Raw genomic sequence first — 20,845 nt, 5'->3', positions numbered from 1 at the left:
CTTGGTACTCATTCGTCCCTGTGGGTGCCTTCACACTCCTGTCTCTCGGTCACACTCCTGTCTCTTGGGACTGGCCCTCCTCCCGTCTGGGTCTTTCTGTTCCTACAGGCACACTTTCCCACAGGCTTTGCTGTGACTGTGCAGACAGCAGTAGGGGGCTAACAAGAACTCCAGGGCCTTCTTAGGTCTCCCCAGTGTTCCATGGGTTTCTTCCGGGTGCGGATGGGGTCCTGTTTCTCTCCCTTGTCTTCTAGGGTGTGTGGTCTCTGCTCCATCCCCTCATTCATCTCTCTAATCTTTACAGGGATTCTACATTCTGCTCACCTTAGGATGAGCCCCACAGTAGCTCTCTGTTGGTGCCTGTGGAGCACTCTGTCCATGCACAAGGAATCTCATGCAGGTTTCTGCATCTCTGTCTGTCTGTCTGTCTGTCTTCTGATCTCTTCATACTCTGCCTACAGTTGCAGTAAGTTCTCTTTCCCCAGCATGGGTAGAATGCCATGCCTTGGTTAATACTATCTTCCCTGTTCTGTGGAAGAACCTTTAGAAAGAAAGCCATGGGGGCTACAGGCTCTCCATTTGCTTCCCAGCTCCATAACTTGGCCCAAAGTTTTAGTCAGCCTGTGGTTCAGTATCTGGAAAGAGTGGTTTCCTGCATGTATGAGCCTTTTAGTTGTTTACAGCCAAAGGGCTCCTCCAGCTGTGTCCAGAAGTGAAAGTTTGGGGGATGGAGAAATGGCTCTGTGGCTGAGTGAGTGCTGCTCTTGTGGAGGATACTAGCTCAGCTCAGCACTCTTGTTTGGAAGCCAGTAACTGCAGCTCCAGGGTCTGACTCCCTCTCCTGGCCTCGTGGGCACCTGCACTCATGTGCACAGTTTGATGCACATACCTATAATTAAAATAAATATTATAAGAGAAGTGGAATATGTTAGATCTGTTATATTTTTGGCTGAACAGAACTTTGTTTTGTTCATACTTGTTCTTTGCATCTTTTTTGTTGATTTCCTCCTCCTTTTGTTAGTGTGTGTTAGTAACCATAGAAGCCAAGTGACTCCATGTTTTATCTTATTATTACTGAAAATTCATACAACATATTCTGTTTCCCTTCCCCCATCTCCTCCCAGATTGTTCCCATATTTCCACATATCCAGCTATATGCCTTCTCTCTCTCTCTCTTTCCTTCTCTCTTTCTTTTATATACATCATTTATTTGAAATGTCAGTTATACGTAGGATAAAGTCAGTGTTACATTCTTACCAGTAACAGCAGAAAAATAGAACCGGTGAAAACCTCTGTACAACTGTTAGTACTCAAAAGAAAAATGTATCGTTTACAGCGCTTCACACAGATGAGTTCAAGTTTGGAGGTACCTAAATAAAAATACTATATATTTCTTTTAAAAACACTATGTACAATCAAAGAGTAACCAAATTTACAAAGTGCTGGTTTGTATGTGCCAGTTGTGGCACATACATGACAGGGGGAACTCGGGTTTTCAGCCCTCCTCCCCCATCTAAGAGCAGAATTCCCTAGGGCCTACTCAGATAACCTGGACAGTCATGTGCAGGTCACTTGAGGACTCTCCCAGAGCATATGTGATCTCAGCGCTCACACAAACACACAGATAACCTGGACAGTCATGTGTAGGTATACCAGCGGACTCTTTCAGAGCGTGTCTTATCTCAGTGCTCACACAAATACATAAGTAGGAAAAGATATTCCCAAGACGTGAACTTGCAAACAGTCATTCTATAGAAATGGCCACGGTAATATAGTATTCTGAATACGACAGATTGGTACAGTCATGAATATATTTTTTAGGGAAAACAAAATCAAAAGTCTTGCCCAGACAATAACCACATGAAAACTAGGACAACTGATGGAACAGGAAACTCACACTTCACAGAGCACTGTTCACACAGCAGAGTTGAGAGAAGATTGTAAAACACCTCTAGTGCGTGAAGAATAGCTCTTAGCAAGATTATCTGAATAAGTCTCGAAAGTACCCACATGGTAGACACTGTGAACCACTGCAGACCCGGGACTAGCACCCATCACAGCCGCATTAACAGTTTATTGGCTACACAGAGCCTAACTCAGCCCTGAGAAACACGTGAATGCCTTATCATTGTAAAACAATGGCCTTATACAAATTTCGTAAAGTGTTATTTTCCCTTGAAAGGAAAGTTCAGTATTCTGAAGACATGTCCCCTTCATTGTAGACACTGGGAGTGTCACTCCTCCAGCTCCAGAGAATGCGCCTATGGTCAGCCTCGGCTAGCTGACGCCACATGGCATTCACCGGCTTCCATTGTGGTCTGTAGCATCAGCTTCATTCAGAAGTACAAGGGTTGTGCCCATTGCGAGAACTTCAACAAGTCAGGAAAGAAGAGGCAACACAGGATGACAAATGTTTAAAACAAAACAAAACACCCCCAAACCACAGAGGACAGCCAATGAGGAAGCAGAAATCAAGAGTCAGGTTTAGTTACATAAGAGGTACAGAAAGGTAAATAGCATCAACACAGTGTCGCGAATATTTCGGCATGGGTGTGGGGTGCATGTGCGTCCATGACATGAAGACTCAGAGACACAGGAGGATGAACTTTGCCTCTGTGGCTGCAGCGGGATCAGTCTCAGTGAACTGAAGTCTTCCCTTCACCTCCCAGCATCCTTATTTTTCCCCATATTTACAGTTAGCTAGTAGATTTCCATATCTCAAAACAAACTGATAGAAGCTTCTGACAGTCCAATGCCAGCTGTAAATTCCTGATTCATGAGGTTCCAAGATTTGCATAGGCTTTGTATACACGGGAAACTCTCAGTCAAGATTCATATAAGACAACAAAATGTATTTGTAACACAAAGGAAGGCCTAGGGGCTGTGTGGAAACTTCCCAGCCAGGCCTGGTATAACCCTGGCTAGTGGAGGCTGCTTGCTATCTCTCTGGTGCCAGGTCAGTGGGACATTATACCACATTAGTGACCTGTTGAGCCCTAAAAGGTCAACAGGTCACTAAAATGCTAGACCATCTTGGGCCTAGGGACTGCATTCAGAAATAAAGTCAGTGGGTGTTTAGGGGAATTTAAGGATCTGTGTTTTGGATGATTTTTTTTAATCCTTATGAGCCACAGTCTTTAAGTGCAAGTTATTTTTCAAAACTAAAACAACAATCAAGAAAAGGATCAACAGCATCCTGATAACCTAAGCAACAATTCTCCAGCCTCAGCACTCGGCTGAACTGCAATGGTAACTGTCCAAATGGCCTGATTGTCCCTGGTTTGGTTCTTATTAAATCACTATACTAAGAAAAATTCCAGTTCCTGTGGCCTAAATTTTTTTTCTTTCGAGACAGGGTTTCTCTGTTGCTTTGGAGCCTTTCCTGAAACTATCTCTTGTAGACCAGGTTGGCCTCGAACTCACAGAGATCCGCCTGCCTCTGCCTCCCAAGTGCTGGAATTAAAGGCCTGTGCCACCACCACCTGACTCTAAATTTTATAATATGCATAAATACTTTTCTTTGAGACCAGCTCTACCCAGACTTCACATTCGTTAAATACAGCTTTAAAAATCTTCATAGGTGGGTTCACACAGAGGCACACAGTCTACTCCATCCCACTAACCCTAGGTGGGTTCACACAGAGGCACACAGTCTACTCCATCCACTAACACTACCCTGTCACAGAAAACCACATCTATCTTATCTTCTCAAAGTCACACTAGTTCATAATGTTATGGTTCTAAAAACGGTGGGTGTACTGAGCGGGGGGCGGGGGCAGCAGCAGGTGACCCAGAGGTTACCCAAGTAGCAGAGGTTCCCTGAGGGCCAGTGTTGGCCACGAGGGGTGTTGAGTCCCAGGTGGGGGAAGGCCGGTCCTACAAGGAGCCGTGGAGGCCTCTGTGGGTGAGAGGAGGTAGACATGCCATGCAGAGAGAGTTTGGGTATAGTTTATTAGTGGGCTATGGAAAGGAAGAGGGAGAGGGAGAGAGAGAGAGAAGCAGCTACTTCTTCAGAAGTGGACCTCCTCAGGTTGCTGCAGGTGACTGTGGCACTGTGCTTCTGTCTCTTCTGCTATTGACGTTATTTTAACACAACAGGCAGAATTGGTCATTATTGACAGATGAGGTATCATTGAAGTGTTGAATATTCAAGATTTTTTTTTCTTTTTCATTCGAGCCTGGCTTCAACCTTTTTCTGCCTCTGCCTCCTTTGTACTGGGATTAAAGACATGTGCCCTAACACCTGGCTGTGGTATCTCTTAAATATTTTTCTAGTTTTAATTTCTAATAGTTCATCTGTCTTTATCTCATATCTGCAGCCATAGTAAGATGGCTTGTTTGTCTGTCTCTGTACACATAATGGCTTACAATGGTATTTTAATTAAAAACTAATTAGTCACAATTTCATAATATGTATATTTCTATGTAAAATATTTTGATCATATTCTTCCTCTTCCATTACCCTTTCCTACTTGGCAACTCTTTCTCGTCTCCTCCTAATTTTGTGTTATTAATTTAGGATTGCTTGCATGTGTGTTTTTGCCCTGGATCATGGACCACTAACCAGTAGTTACACCCCTGAAGAACAATGGCCTCCAATTCTCCAGCAGCCATTAGCTACCAAGAGCTCCTTAGCAATGGGCGGGCATCAGGATCACCTTTCCCATCCACACTAGAGGCTGGATGGCTTGATCCTGTGTTGATTTTGTGCAAATAACCATGGCTGTCAATTCACAAGGACAATGGTCTTGACAACTCCAGAAGACAGCATTTCACAGCCCCACCCCATTCTCTGACCCCTAGATTCTCTTCAGCCCTATGTTCCCCAAGCCTTGCTGGGGTTGAGGGTGGTGATACGAATGTTTGGTTTAGGCCTGACCTCTCAATAGTCACTTCTTCTCAGTAACTGTTATATTTTCCTTATATGTACTTTTATTCTTTATTTTAGGACTTTCCTAGCTTTGTAGCTTCAGAAGCCAGAATTAAATAATGTCCTGTTTTGAGGAAATTTTCTGAGCATAAAACAATTTTTATAGATGTACTAGGAGCACATTGTATAGATTCATTTTATTATGCAAATATCCTACACTATTTATGCTTTCTCAACTCAAGTTAGGAATTTATGTGAATTAAAAAAGGTTCATTTATTTTTTCAGTTTATGTGTATGTATTTGGTGTGGTTATGTGCCCATTTGAGGAATATTCACTGTGTGTTCTCTGTGGGCCATGTACTTTCCCTAAATTCTAAGAACTCAACTGTGAACCAGTATCACAAGCCCAGCTCTCCCAGTGCCAGTGCTCTGATAGGGAGGAGAGGAGAGGGAGTCGGGACATTCGCTCATAGGAAAGACCCTGTGGGCTAGAGAACCTGTGGGCTGCTATTCCTGATCCTTTAATCCCAGGACTCAGGAGGCAGAGGCAGCAGACTTCTGTGAGTTCGTAGCCAGCCTGGTCTACACAGTGAGTTCCGGTACAGCCAGGGTTACGTTTTAAAGAAAAAGGACAAGGGGGTGGAAGGAAGACAGGATTGTTGCTAACTCCCCAGGGTCGCTCACGTCCAGGCTGCCGACTTCTCCTCCAAGGGTGACAGAGGCAGGGGGTGAAGTTCTCCACAGACTGGCTGGAGCCATCTGAGTAGACGGAGATCCTCAGCTGGTTTGGAGGAAGTGGCCAGCCTGTCACCCTGGAGTGCTTGTCCACCCTGTCTGTCCTATAGAACTTCACACAGTTGCTGTCTGTGACATGGATTGCTTGGGGTACTGCTGGCAATGCCAAGCAGATGTGTTGCTCTGTTGGTATCCCAGGGCTCCAAGTCTGAAGCTTACAATAGACAGATGTTGGGGGTCTACAAATAGCTGGGAAAAGCATGACTCTAAAAGACACTGTAGACTTCATAGTTGGTTTTCTTGGGGATGAAGAGCTGTTTCAGAGAGAGAGAGAGAGAGAGAGAGAGAGAGAGAGAGAGAGAGAGAGAGAGAGAGCGCACATTCTGAAGGAAAATATCTCAGCATTAAATAAAAAAAATATTCTTGTGTGTGTTGCTATGCCCATAGTGGACAAAGGACAACTCTGTGAAATGGGTTTTCTCTTTCCTTTTACATGGGTCCCAGGAATTGAACTCAGGTCAAGATTGCACAGCAAGTGCCTTTGCCCATCTCTGAGCCATTTCTCCAGCTTTGTGTCACGTGATGAGGAAGGCCAGCCGACAGAAGAAAGGATGAAGCAACTCAGCCCTCCAGGAAGTCATCCCCACAGTGTGTGCCGCAGAGTTGTGTACTCAGTGTCCAGTCCTGACATAGGTCCCGAACTGCTCCTGCCTGAGTGCTGGGTGGACAACACACCCGTTAGAGGGGTCTTCCCTCTCCACACCCTACAGGTATAACAACCAGTATTAGTGATTCTTCAGTGGGCAGCTCCTGATGCAGTTCAAATGCCACCAACCCCCGAGACCCAATCCAAGATCTGATACTCAGTGAGAGTCAGAGAGGAGAGCCTGGGCTGCCTGTGGGAGATGGTGAGGAGGCCACAACTCTCCTGCTGTAGAACTAGGCTGTGATCTGCAGTGTTAACGGCACAGTTCTGTCTCCCCATTACACCTCTGTCCCCAGTTTGCATTTGCGTGGGCATGGGTGCACATGTGCATGGAATGCAGATGTGGAGGTCATGAGATAACCATAGGCGTCAATCCTCAGGCATCTTCCACCTTTTGTTTGAGACAGCCATGTGGGTCAGACTGAAAGCTCCAGGTGCCCTTCTGTCTCTGCCCTCATCTTCCCATTTTGGGACTGAAGAAATGGAACCTGACTTTTCTGTGAACTTCAGAGATCTAAACCGATATCTCCAGGCTCCTGAGTACTTTACCGACTGAGCCTTCTCCTCTGCTTCCTATTGCCTTCCGAGCCTCCCCAAAGTCCTGCCTTTCTTGCCACCTTTCCTCTTAGCTCTCCTATAGACCCCGGGACTGGCAGTCTAGGCCCTTCTCAGGGTGGCCCTTATGTCTTTTTCATCAACCACTGAGAACGTCACCTGACCTGAGTCATGCAATTCCCCTCCATGCCGGGAGAGCCTTCTGCACCTGTGCCCTGGCCGCCTTCCGCCTGGGCCCTCTCCATCTGCCTGGACAATAGCACAGCTTCTGCGTTGTCTTGTTAGAGTCTGTCTTTGCTGTCAGAGCCTCAATTTACCTCCTGGGCTGTGCCAGGCAAGAGGGATGGGTGCAGCTCCACCTTAGCCTTTGTAGCTGGGAGAACAACACCCTATGTCTCTTTCCTCCTCTATGGAATGGCAGTAGCTAGAGAAGACCCTCTTGGGGCTAATGTGGGAGATGGAACCACTGCATAGAACCCTGCTGGAGTACATGCCTGTGATTCCCCACTTGGGAGGTGGAGGCAGAAGGACCAGGAGTTCAAAGTCATCCTTCATGATAGCAAGTTAAAGGCCAGCCTGAACTGCATGAGATCCCCTCTACAAAAGACAAGTTACTGTATAGGATGAATTTAGAATTGAGTTTTCCACATAGATCCCACCATCCACGTGAGCAGTGCTCAGTGTTTTCCACATAGATCCCACCATCCACGTGTGCAGTGCTCACGGTGTTTTCCACATAGATCCCACCGTCCACGTGTGCAGTGCTCACGGTGTTTTCCACATAGATCCCACTGTCCACATGTGCAGTGCTCACTGTGTTGAAGATGTGCTTTCTGACTCCCTACTCACTCTAAGGAGAGTTCTCTCTAGCCCGGCCCTCAGCAGATGGGAAGACGATGCTTCAGAGCTTTAGAATGTGCACAAAGTTTATTCCAGGCTTACCTGGCCCTACCTTCCACTGTGACTCCCGGTCCTGCTTGAATGGCAGCTCCTCTGTGGCCAAAACACACATGGATCTGTGCATTGGCATTGTCTTGTGACTCGTGGCTCTGAAAGACCACATGGAAAACAGGAAGGGTCTGTCCTGAGGGTTCTTGTGAGAAAATTATCTCTGGCTGTTCCCAAGGGAGTAAACTGGGGCCAGCGCCTGTGTGTCTGTTCCCCTTCTCTGTCTCTGCTGGAGATGCACTTTTGACTACTGTGAAGCCTGCTGGTGGTGTGGCCAAGAGTCACCCCAGCTTGCACGTGGTGAAGGTGCAGGAAGGGAGCCAGGGAGGGCAGAAGATCGACTCTTTACTGCCTTCCTTCTCACTCCCCAAGTAAACAAACAGTTTTCCTAATTTTATCTCATTTTTTATTACTTTCTCCAGAGGTGTGGGTTGACCTGTCTGTGACTCCAGTACACTAGAGCCTGAGGCAGGAGGATGACTTGTGCCTAGAAATTCAGACCTATTCTTTGCAGTGTAGGATGAAATCTCAAATAAAAAAAATTAAATAGTAAAATTATAGTACCAATATTAGCTTAAAGCAGAAAATTCAGGAGCAAAGACAAGCCCTACCGCACAATGACAATGTTCAGTTATGCCAATAAACTAAACAGAAAGAGAGGTGAAACATCCAGAGGCACAGGAAGCAGCTCTGCGGCTTTAGGCCAGTCTGTGATTGACAGTGAGACCCTGTCCCGAAAAAGACCCCATGCAATAAAATGCACACAGAAGGATAGAACCAGGGTCGCCCCAGCTATATAAGATGTGCAGCAAAGAAACAGGCAGCATATTGAAATGCAGTCACCATCAACAGTGACGCTACACTTTCACTGCCCTTTCTTTAAAAAGTCCTTTGTTGGGCTTGCTATGAACTTCCTGCTGTGAACAGCAGAACCTGAGGACTAACGGGATGGGGAAATGGTGTTTGTGCTGTCTAAAGCCCGGGGAAAGAGTCCACAGAAGCCAGCAGTTCTCACTCGGTGTGATTCACTCACTCAGCACGGAGCGTCTAGGAATCGGAGGTCATTAGGGTTAGGGCTGGGGCGGAGGGGAGGTGATGGGAATGGGAAGAACAGTGTTTCATGATTACAGGGTAGACTTGAGGAGGAGGAAGAACCATATTTAGGCACAATGAGTAAACACTGCAGTTCCATTCCTGTCTCTTCTGTCTCTTGTTTGTGTCTCATGATCCTGTGGGTACACACATGTAAAGGCCGAGGGTCAACCTTGAGCATCCTTCCTCAGGAGCCAACCAACTTGCTTTTTGAGATAAGTGTCTCTGACTGACCTGGACCTCCCTGAACAGGTAAAGAACTTTATTGACTTAGTTATTGCCCCAGTCCTCCTCCTTTCTTTCCCCCAAATGGTTTCATTACGTAGCCTAGGCTGGCTTTAAAGTCATTATCCTCCTGCCTCAGTCTCAAAATCCCAACCTCCATTTGAGATAGCAAGTAAAAAACATATAACTAGGAAACTCCTGCCAAAGATCACCCATGGGGGGGAAAACCAGATTTCACATTAGTACAAGATGGAAACCAATGAATTCTCAAAGAAATGAATATTTAAAATACTAAAACAGAGTTCTGGGGATGAAGAGAAGTCTGGGTGTTCCAGAGAATTCGCTATGCAAGGATGCAGACCAGAGTTAAGCTACCAGCAGCTCCTTAACAATCCCAGTGTCCTATGTGCACCTGTAAGCCCAGCCCTGACCAAGACGGAGACAGAAGTGTTGTGAGTCTTGTTGAGCTCTGGCTTAGCAGAAAGGCCTGTGAACTCCAAGATCCAGGAGAGATCCTGCCTCAAAGGAGGATTTTCAAAGGAACAGGGAAAGAGTGATAGAGATGGACATGTAATGACCTCTGCTAGTCCACGTAAGTGCACAGGCAGACCTGCAGTCATGCACACACTACACTCAGATAAGACAAGTACACCAAAAACTCCACCAACATTCTTAGAAAACAAGTGTTCTGCTGAACTCTGTTTTATGACAGCATTTAGTACATGTCAAATTAATCCTCAAATCTTATTAAAATTCTCTGATTTTGTTAAAAGAATCCAAAGGAGAAAAGCATTCTTTCGGAACAAGCTCCACTTTAAACTTCTCTTAGGGCATGAAATAAGAGAGAATAAGCATGTGTTCCAAATCCTCCACTGCATCGTGTTGTTCTTCCAGCCCCATGAGATGGGCACACAATGAGGCCCATAAAACGGGCAGGCTCCTCTCTTATGGAAGCCCCATCACAATCTCTCTTCCATGCTGGGAAGAGAGAAAATGCACATTCAGATATATGTGAATGTCTTGTGTAGCTTGGGGGAGTTTATATGTGTCATAGAAGCACATATATGGGTGCACACAGTCATTCCCATGTGTGTAGAGGGCAGACAGGATGTCGGGTGTCTCCCTCTACCGCTCTCTATCTATGGCCTTGAGAAAGCTTCAAGGAAAGCTGGTCAGCCAAATCACTTTGGCTAGTCTGGCTGGTCAGCAAGCTCTCAGAATCTTCCTGACTTCCGCTCACCCTCTAAGCTGGGATCACAGGAACAAGCAGCCACGCCTGGCTCTTTAGCCAGGTGCTCGATATTCAAACCAAGCTCCTCACGCTTGCACAGCAAAGCTCTCTTACGCCCATGCTTTCTCCAAACCCTCATTTTGGAGTCTTTGAAACATTTTTCTGTAGCCCATGTTGGTCAGGAACTTGTTTAGAAGATCAGGCAGGCTTAGATATCGTGATCTCCTCTGACCTGCCTTCAAGTGCTGCAATTACACTCTTAAAACACAATGCGTGCTGTGATACACATACACACATGGAAACATATATTCACCTATGTATTTCTGTGCTCATTTGTGTCCCACTCTTGAATGTGTTTAGAATATGAATATTAATACACGAAAGAATTCCTATTTATCTATTCTTGAGCAAATAACTCCATTTCACAAATGTTCATAACATTTTGTTCCCTGGAACCTTCATTTTCATGAGATTCCAGTAGTAAGCACCTTAGTATCTTAGGGAATACTATACTATTTATGCTTCCAGTGTAGTCAACCCAACACAGTCACACATTGAAACACATTTTCATAAATTTGGTTTAATCTTTATATCATAGTTAGGGTATTACATTTAAGGCCTTTCCTTAAAATTATATGAAAGAAGGTCATATTGATCAGTGAGTTTCATTTCTGGTTAGCAAATTAATATACAGTCACCTTACTGTAAGAAAGGCAAATGGAGAGTAGCCTGGTTGAGAGCTGGTATTCTCCGTGGGAATTGAGGGTTCTGAAAGAATCCTGAGGTAACTTTCACTTACCTTTCACAAAGGAACTTGGAAATCAGCAAAATGGGTCCAGGCTTGTGCACTGGAGGTACTCTTTCTACCTGTGACATGGGCTTGTGGTTGGCCAGTTTGCTTGCTGCTCTCATCTTTTTCATTGAATGAAGGCGCCTTTAAGATGGGCGGCCAAGCCCACATGGCATGTCCCTTCTCTCGGCTCTGCCTTTTAGCACACAGCTCTTCTAATAACAGCCTATACTTTCCTCCTCCTTCTTCCTTTGTCTTGAAAATAGATACAAGGCAACAAAACAGTGCAGGGGGCTCCACCAATAGGCAATACCCCAAATCAGGGATGGGCAGAACTTCTGTATCCCTGATAAAACTCAGCCTGGCATCCAATACTAAGGTGGTATAAATAGCATGATAGGAAAAGGTGATTTTGTCAGAGGAAGAAAGGGTCTAAAAGGAGGGGAGGGGCAACGAGAGATGGAGCTGGGGACAAAGGAAAGGCAAGTAGCAGTGGTTTCTGACACTTAGAATTTAAATTTATACACATACACTACACATATATGCATACACATATATAGGAATGAACATTTAAAATTGGGGGAGGGGAATCAGTGAGACGTGCAAAGGACACAGAGGAGAGCAGCGGGGGAGTTAATGTAGGCAAAGTGCAATGATCGTGTGCATGAGAATGTAACGAAACCTTGTGTCTCGTATGCTAACTAAACTTTCAGTGGAAATGCTAAGGAGTGGTGATGCGCACATTCACCCCAGCTGGAAGAGCCAAATTCTATCCTTTCACGTTAGTATTTTTAGTCTCCACACAACTGACACCAATTCAAGCTGCAGAAAACTCCAAATTCTGTTATGAATAGACAACTTCCACCATGCAGGAGGTCAGCATGGTGGAGACAGAGCTGAGGCAGTTTATGTCCATGAATCACAGTAAGCAGGGCTCGTTCAGTATAGTGAAGATCAGCAAAGTGAGGACTGAGTGCAAGAGGCCAGGCTGGAGATCGAGGACCTGCGATTGGTAGAACTTAGAGTCATAATCCATGACAAGGAGTTGATTATTAATTTGTGAAAAATGTAAGGTCTTGGAGCTGTCTTCCAGCTTGACTTCAATTTTAAGTAATTCACCATATTTAGGCTTTCTTGTGCAAAAATGTACAGAGGAAAGCGAGACTAGATAACCTGACACACACAGGGCTCTTCTGCCTGGGTTAGGTAACATCTACACTGGGATCCTCAAAGAGGGAAGCTGCCAGACTCTAGAGACATTCAGAAGATAAAATAAACGTGTTAGCAAACTCTGGGAAGGGGAAGCAGAGAGTTGTTGGAAGTAAAGGGGTCACCAGCACCAGTGGTTAAAAAGCCATAAAACCATCCACAGACGACAATGTCAGGGGAAACTCCCTCAAATGACACCCCAGCCTCCAGAGTCCTGGAAGTGACAGAACATTCTCAGTTGGTCCCTAGCACAGGGGGTCTCTAACTCAGACTGGATCTTTCAAGCTCTCTGTGTCTAAATAGCAACCTGAGGACTGCGGGTCCCTGTGATGAAGGGGCGATTCAATACCGTCAGCCTTGTCCACAAGGCGCCCTTCGGTGCTGGACCAAGCTCCACCGACAGATCTGAAACCCCAGAAAGCAGGGCGGCGCGAATAACTCTGGGAAGCCGAAGGGACCGAAAGTCACGGAGATCATTGAGACCTTAGGCCAAGACTGGAATAGAGCGCCTTCCCATTTCGGGATGTGGTTCTGCACCTGTTCTACGGTGTGGCACAGCCAGCTTCATCTAGCACCCACCAAGGCCACTGTGGCCGTGATGTCATCCAGGATCACGTGGGCGACATGACACCGCCCACTCCACCGCGGGGCGGTCACCAACCGTCAGAGCAACGGTCTCAGGAGCAGGTTCTACAATAACCGCACAACAAGGCACTACTGGTCTTGTTCCTTTCCAGTGTGCCTGCCGCCTGGCCAGCTCTGCTAACCTCGGGACATGGATGAAAAAGAGCTGGATTTGCCAACAGCCCTTGCGGACCACAGCGCCCTCTGTAGCTCAAGTCCGGTAGGGCAGGTATGGAAGATAGAGCTCTCATCTGCTAAACTCCATTTGCTCAGGATAGGAACAAAAATTCAGTTCTCCTCCCACCCTGCCCCAGAACAATTTTGTATATTGCTCAGGTGTTTACTTTCACATATACATATCCTCTTTCTAGTCAAAGCAAACACTATACATCTACAACGTTTTCCTCCTCTGTTCTAGCCCATGGTTGATTTTGCAATTGTATTTACAGGTACTAGTGACCCCTTTACTTCTTGTGAATGTCTTCAGTAAGGCCGTTATCTTCTGAACATCTATGCAATATGTTTGTGTATAATTACATACATTTTTATGCCTGTTCTAGTTTTAAAAGCCTCAAGGGATTTCACTGATTATAATTAATACAACTAAAAGTACCAAATTCATTTAGCCTGTCCAAACAGGCATGCCTCTGCCTGTTTGGGAGTGAGTTTGTTTGCTTGTTTGTTTTGGTTGTGAATTTGATCTCCTGCTACAGAAAATGCTGAGGCTTTATGAACATCTTATGACTCTAGCAGTTTTCTAAATTCAGAGACATGGAGGGAATGAAGGAAACACATGCTAACTTTTTAACAATCCCATCTGATTGCCAAAAAAATGGCATCAATACATCCATCCACTGAGAGCCAGCTTTACCGGTGTCACACGGCAGGTGCCATGACAGCTGTGCACAGCACGGCTCTATTCTAGCAAACACCAGAGAGACCAGAGAAGAGGAACTTGAGTGCAAGATTCCTACAGCTCCTGGGCCCGCTACAGAATCTCTGATTCACCTACAAGTGGAACCAAAGGACAGGGCATCTGATGTCAGGGCAGTGGAGTGAGTCCCAGAGCAGACTGGGCAAAATTATGCTCGCCATTAGCAAGAACATTGACCTTAGTTTGTAATTTCTGAAAGTGTCTTCCATCCACTCATGGGTGATATTCCCAGCAAACTTAGGTCAGTGTTAGCAGACAGAAAAGCCAAAGGTAGAATGAATGAATGAATGAATGAATGAATGAATGAATGAGCAAGCAGTCACTAGGCAAATCCTTTGGGGAAAGTCACATTTTAGTCAATTTTAAATCCACATGCATTCACCAGTCTGAAAATCCCCATATAATGAAAAGCAGGTCAATATCAGTCCGTTACTAACTGGAAAGGCAAAAGCCGTAAATTAACAGAACAAAGTTTGTTTACAACTGAAGAGACTGTAAATATAAATTAGGCACATTCCAAATTGACATTAACTGATAAAATAGTTGGTTATGTGCAGAAAGTATGAGCCTTCAGAAAACTCAGTCCTAAATGGGATGTCTTCATCAAACCCTTCCCCAGGGCTCAGTTAGCAACTTGGCAGAGGAGGCAGAAAGGTTGTAAGACCAGCACTTTGGAAATTATGAAAAATTATTTGTATGTGACCTAAAGAACAAATAAGAGAAATGCTATTGTTATGGTAGTAATATGCAAATATCTAAATTTATAAGGAACTACTAGAGCCAGATTAGTCTTTGTTATGTGACACAGTTTTCTTGGGGAGACTCAAATAACTCTCTCTCTCTCTCTCTCTCTCTCTCTCTCTCTCTCTCTCTCTCTCCTTCTCTCTCTCCCTCTCTGTCCTACTCACCCCAGATAGGGACCCCATGACAGACCTAAGTATTGATACCTCTAAACTCCAACTTGGTGAACAAATGAGTTCTATTGGGGTTACTCACAGGAATGAGTGTGAGGGTTACTCACAGGAATGAGTGTGAGGGTTACTTACAGGAGTGAGTGTGAGGATTACTTACAGGAGTGAGTGTAAGGGTTACTCACAGGAATGAGTGTGAGGATTACTTACAGGAGTGAGTGTAAGGGTTACTCACAGGAATGAGTGTGAGGATTACTCACAGGAATGTATTAACGAATCAATCCCACACCAGTTATGTTTTAAGGGGTTATTTATTTGGCGGGGGGTAAAACTTACATACACCATAAACCGTCAGGAAGGGAGCCTAGTCGCTGGAGCAGGAGCCGGGAGCAGCAGCCGAGACCGAGCACCGGAACCAAGAGCCGGAACCAAGAGAGACCTTATCCGGAACTGCTTCTCTTTTTAAAAGAGAAATATACCACGCCCCAGTGGGCTGGTATTTCAGCAGCTATTGGCTGACGGAGCGGAAGTCGCTCCCCGCTGCACTGTGGGCTCCTGCTTCAGTGATTATTGGTTGAGGCAGCGGAAGTTACTCCCACAACACCTCCCCCTTTTGTTTAAGTAAGAGAGTTCTGAGCCTACTACGAAATTATATACAGTAAGTACAAACCTACACAATTATATACAATAAATACAAATATCCTATTCTAACTAGCTTAAGTCTTATATAAGAAATAACTTGGCCACGTCATAAAAGGAAAGTAATTACGTTTATATAATCTTCAATCCCATCAAAGATCTGAGAAGGGAAATAATGTTACCTAAGTAATTAGGAAGTGCAATCAAACTTCCAGAACATGTAACAAATCACAGAGACAACTGGCTACCTGGGCAAACACCCAAAATCACGTTTGCAGCGTTGAAGCAACCAACTTTGGCTAAGGCCTAACGTAACTGACATACCATTTTCAAAGGCAAGGAACTTTTCAAAACTATCTTATCCTGTCTTGGCAGGATATGACAGTCCTGTTTTATCCATTTACGGATACTCTGTAACTCTGTCAGTAGTTGAGGCATGGGCATTTCTTTACCCAAAGGCCAATTCTACCAAGAAGAAAGGCTCCAGGTGGAGTGTCTTTGGTGCTCAACATTCTCTTGGGAATAGATCAGTGTTGCCAGGAAGGATTGTGTCTCCCTACCACAGAACTCTGAGTTAGATTAAAGGCCGTTTTCTGCAGCTCTTTGAAGAGGTTGAAGATTATCTATCTATACTGAATATAATCTCTATGTATCTAAAGAACCTGATTAGTCTAATTATAAATGACAAACTTAGATGACTATTGATCTATATTATTCTCAATATCTATCTAACTTAAAGACTGAAATAGTAAACAACTGTGCAATAAATGGGGACAATATGACCTCCAAATATAAACAATGTGCAAGTATACATTGCAATATGGTAAATATATATATCAATACATAAACTATATATAAGTATCTTAATCAAAGGTAGAAGTGTACAATGCAATATGGTAAAATATACATATATCAATACAATATATATATATGTCAATACATAAAAATGTTTTAAACAGAGGTAGAAGCATGTATGCATAAAATAGTCAACATAATTTAACTTTGTATCAATATATAAGAATCAATACCAATACATTTGTCAAAAACAATAACTCACAAGTACAAAGCTATTATCCCATAATCCAATTATCCCTTTTTTTTTTTTAGATTCCTGCACTTATAAAATTCCTCCCCCAACCCTCAACCCTATACTAATTATAACCAACCCCTAAATGATGTCCCTAAACCCAAGGACAAACTTTACTGGGAGAGGGGACGTCGTTCTCTAGAATTACTTCCAGCTGTCATGGGGGCGACGTTCTTTCTGGGGGATCCTGTGAAAGTAAAATGATGGTTAAATTTCAAGATCAATGTCTTTTAAAATTGCAAATAGTCTCTGAGTATTTTGTGGAGGTCTGGCCAGAATGTTGTACAAGATGTGCATCATTTCAGCTAACCACGTTGGCATCGTCTTGTGCATCTGGTACCCAAAACAGGTCTTGTAGTAGCGCTATCAGTATCATGATGTCATCTCAACCAGGTGGAGTTGTTGTTATGGGGCCCCATCTTCTTCCTGGAAACTTCAAATGTCACTGCAGGAAAAACTTATTGTTCATTGTGGAAAAATTAAACATTAATCATATATATTAATCGTATATTAATATCATATATTATATGATTATAATAATATATAATCGTATATCAATCATATAGACATATACAGACATACATATATTCAATGAAAGACATGATAGATATATTCACTGAAAGGTATGATAGATATGAAGAAAAGTAAAAATGTTTTCTAAACTCATATTTCTTTCTGTCCCATATCATGGCTCTTGACATGAGACAGAAACTCCAGAAATTCTGGGTTTTTCTTTTAACAACAGGCTTGGAATTAGAGAGGGACTGAGCCAGAGTCCAACTCTAAAACCAGCTCTATAAATTTAGAAATATGATTTAGTATATTTTACTTACAGAACCTATTCAGTTTTCTTGATAGTCCTTATTGTGCCATTATTTTCCATCTGTCAGTATTCAGATATCCAGGGTCCCTTGAACTTTTCAAAAATCAGTGTTTTCCTGTGGAGATAAGAACAGAACCCTGCCCCCATTCTATATGTTTTTCTTACCAACTGTATGAATATCATCATTGTGGATGAGCTGTCATTTCTCCTTTCCAAGAGGTTTCTCCTCTTCAAATCGAACCTTTATTAATTTTGATGGTATCCACAATTTTTCTTCTCCTGTGGAAACAAGAGCAAAACCCCTTCCCCAACGTAGCACATCTCCTGGCCTCCATTGAGAGGTCAGCACGTCTTTGAAATAAACAGGTTGGTTTAGTTCAGAAGTTTTTTCCATTATCCAATGCCTCTCTGCTGCTGTTGTTCCTTTCTCATTAGCATTAAGAAAATTCAAGGTTAATAAAGCATTATGCAATCTATTTCTGGGGGTATCTTTCGTCCCTTTCTGTTTGTTTAGCATATCCTTTATAGTACGATTTGATCTTTCTATAACTGCTTGACCTGTAGGATTGTATGGTATACCTGTAACATGCTTAATATTATAATAAGCAAAAAATCGTTTCATTTTCCTAGATACATAAGCTGGACCATTATCTGTTTTTATTTGTGCAGGTATACCCATAATGGCCATAACTTCTAATAAATGTGTGATTACTGAGTCAGCTTTTTCTGAGCTTAAAGCGGTTGCCCACTGAAAGCCTGAATAAGTGTCAATGGTGTGATGTACATATTTTAACTTGCCAAATTCTGGAAAGTGAAACACATCCATCTGCCAAATTTCATTCCTTTTAATACCCTTTGGATTAGTCCCTGCAGGCAATGGTGTTTGGTTATAAAAAGAGCAAGTAGGGCATTTCTTTACAATCTCCTTAGCTTGTTGCCATGTAATAGAAACTCCTTTTTCAAGCCTTTGCTATTGACATGATGTTTTTTATGAAATTCAGATGCCTCCAGCACACTACCAATCAATAATTGATCAATATCTGCATTACCTTGTGCTAGAGGACCTGGCAGACCTGTATGGGATCGGATATGCGTTATATACATAGGGCAGAGCCTGTTTCTGATCATGTCTTGTACCTGGATAAACAATGAGGTCAGTTCTGTATCATCAGGTATAAATTCAGCAGTTTCAATATGCAAAATAACTCTTTCTGCATATTGTGAGTCAGTAATTATATTAAGAGGTTCTTTAAAATCCCTAAGCACCATAAGGATGGCATATAATTCTGCTTTCTGGACAGAATCATAAGGACTTTGTTCCACTTTACTCAATTCTTCTGATTTGTAACCTGCTTTCCCTGATTTATTAGCATTGGTATAAAATGTATGGGCTCCGGTTATTGGAGCATCACGGACAATTCGAGGGAGGATCCAAGAAGTTCTCTTTATAAAGTTAAGTCTCTTGCTTTTTGGGTAATTGTTATTGATTTCTCCCAAAAAATTAGCACAAGCTCTTTGCCATGGTTCATTGTCTTCCCACAACTTTTTTATCTCATCAGCAGTGAAAGGCACTATAATTTCTGATGGGTCTATACCTGCTAATTGACGAAGTCTCAATTTTCCTTTTATAATCAATTCAGAGACTTTTTCCACATAAGTTTTTAATTTTTTACTTGGTTTGTGTGGTAAAAAAATCCATTCTAAAATAGTATCTTCCCTCTGCATTAAAATTCCTGTAGGAGAAATTCTGGAAGGCAATATAACTAGAACGCAACTAAAATTTGGATCCACCCTATCTACATGTGCCTCCTGTAATTTTTCCTCAACCATCATCAGTTCCTTTTCTGCTTCAGCTGTTAACTCTCTGGGACTATTCAAATCTTTGTCACCATCTAAGGTTTTGTTTAAATGAATTATTAGATCAGGTGTTATCCCAACAGCTGGTCGTAGACTGGAAATGTCTCCTAATAATCTTTGAAAGTCGTTAAGCGTTCGTAACTGGTCTCTCCTGATTTGTGCCTTTTGAGTCTTAATTCTTTGTAAGCCTATTTTATAACCTAAATAATTAACAGAATCTCTTCTCTGAATTTTTTCAGGAGCAATTTGCAATCCCCATTTAGGTAATACTAGTTTTACTTCTTCAAACAGCCTTTCTAAGGTATCTTTGTTTTGATCAGATATCAGGATATCATCCATATAGTGGTATATTATGGACTTAGGAAATTGTTTGCGTATAATTTTCAATGGTTGGCTTACAAAATATTGGCACAGGGTGGGAGAGTTCAACATTCCCTGTGGGAGGACGGTCCACTGGTACCTCCTTGCAGGCTGAGAGTTATTATAGGTAGGCACTGTGAAGGCAAACTTTTCTCTATCTTTTTCTTGTAATGGTATAGTGAAGAAACAATCTTTCAGATCAATAACTATAAGAGGCCATCCCTTTGGTAACAGGGAGGGCAGAGGAATTCCAGATTGCAGAGGGCCCATAGGTTGAATAACCTTGTTGATAACTCTAAGATCTGTCACCATTCTCCATTTACCAGATTTTTTCTTAACAACAAACACAGGAGAGTTCCAAGGGCTGGTAGATTCTTCTATATGTCCAGCATCTAATTGCTCTTGTACCAGCTGTTCTAAAGCCTGTAACTTTTCCTCAGCTAAAGGCCACTGTTTAGTCCATATTGATTTCTCAGTCAACCATTGTAGAGGCATGGCTGTTGGTACCTCTGAAGAGCCATCAATTGTGTTGTGTTCTTGTATAGCTCTAATGGCTGGTTTCTGCCATCTGTAATATCTTGTAATATTGTCCTCAGAAATATGGGCTCTGGAAGCAGCAGGAATGTTAATTTGGGTATTCCATTGATGCAATAGGTCACGGCCCCATAAATTCACTGCAATATTTGCTACATATGGCCTTAGTTTTCCTATTTGTCTGTCTGGACCTATACAATTGACCCATCTCGTGCTTTGTCTTACTCGAGATAGGGTTCCAATTCCTAAGAACTGAATATCTACCTCCTGAAGAGGCCAATGCGGATGCCAAGACTCTGGTGTAATGATACTTACATCCGCACCTGTGTCCAGTAAGCCAGTAATAAGTTTGCCATTTACACACACTCTTAGCTGTGGCCTTTGTTCATTTATAGAAGTCTGCCAGAATATTCGTTTACTTTGTCCTCTTAGATTTCTTGATTCATTCACCACATTTAACTCATCCTTCAGGCCGTTATTGCTTTTAACAGCAGGCATGGGGCATTCTAATTTCCCTGAAGAGGCATGTTCTCTGCAGTGATCGGAAATGACTGGACCACATTTGCCATGGGGGCCTTCGAGAGGCCCCCTATTGAGTTTCCCGATGGCAACGGGTTGCCCTGTTTATCTCTTGTTGACCTACACTCATTCGTCCAATGCCTGCCCTTTCCACATCTCCTACATAAACCTGAAGGCTGAGTCCTCCTATTCCTG

The 20,845-nt window shown here is 43.3% G+C and overlaps 1 long non-coding RNA gene across 5 annotated transcripts in view; it reads left to right on the top strand.

Annotated features, from left to right (window-relative positions):
* Positions 1–13,016: 13,016 nt before the first annotated feature.
* The window catches only part of LOC146894170 (uncharacterized), a 31,817-nt gene continuing 23,988 nt past the window's right edge, over positions 13,017–20,845 (top strand). Inside the window, exon 1 of one of the 5 annotated variants that reach the window (XR_015738081.1) lies at positions 13,017–13,215. This is a non-coding gene — a long non-coding RNA (uncharacterized LOC146894170). The remainder of the gene's footprint in view (positions 13,216–20,845) is intronic. The other 4 variants (XR_015738077.1, XR_015738080.1, XR_015738079.1 and 1 more) reach the window with 4 other exon arrangements.

The sequence above is a fragment of the Myodes glareolus genome, chromosome 6 (assembly GCF_982192425.1).
Source record: "Myodes glareolus chromosome 6, mMyoGla1.1, whole genome shotgun sequence".
Taxonomy (NCBI): Eukaryota; Metazoa; Chordata; class Mammalia; order Rodentia; family Cricetidae; genus Myodes; species Myodes glareolus.
This window is presented reverse-complemented; position numbering and strand designations above follow the sequence as displayed.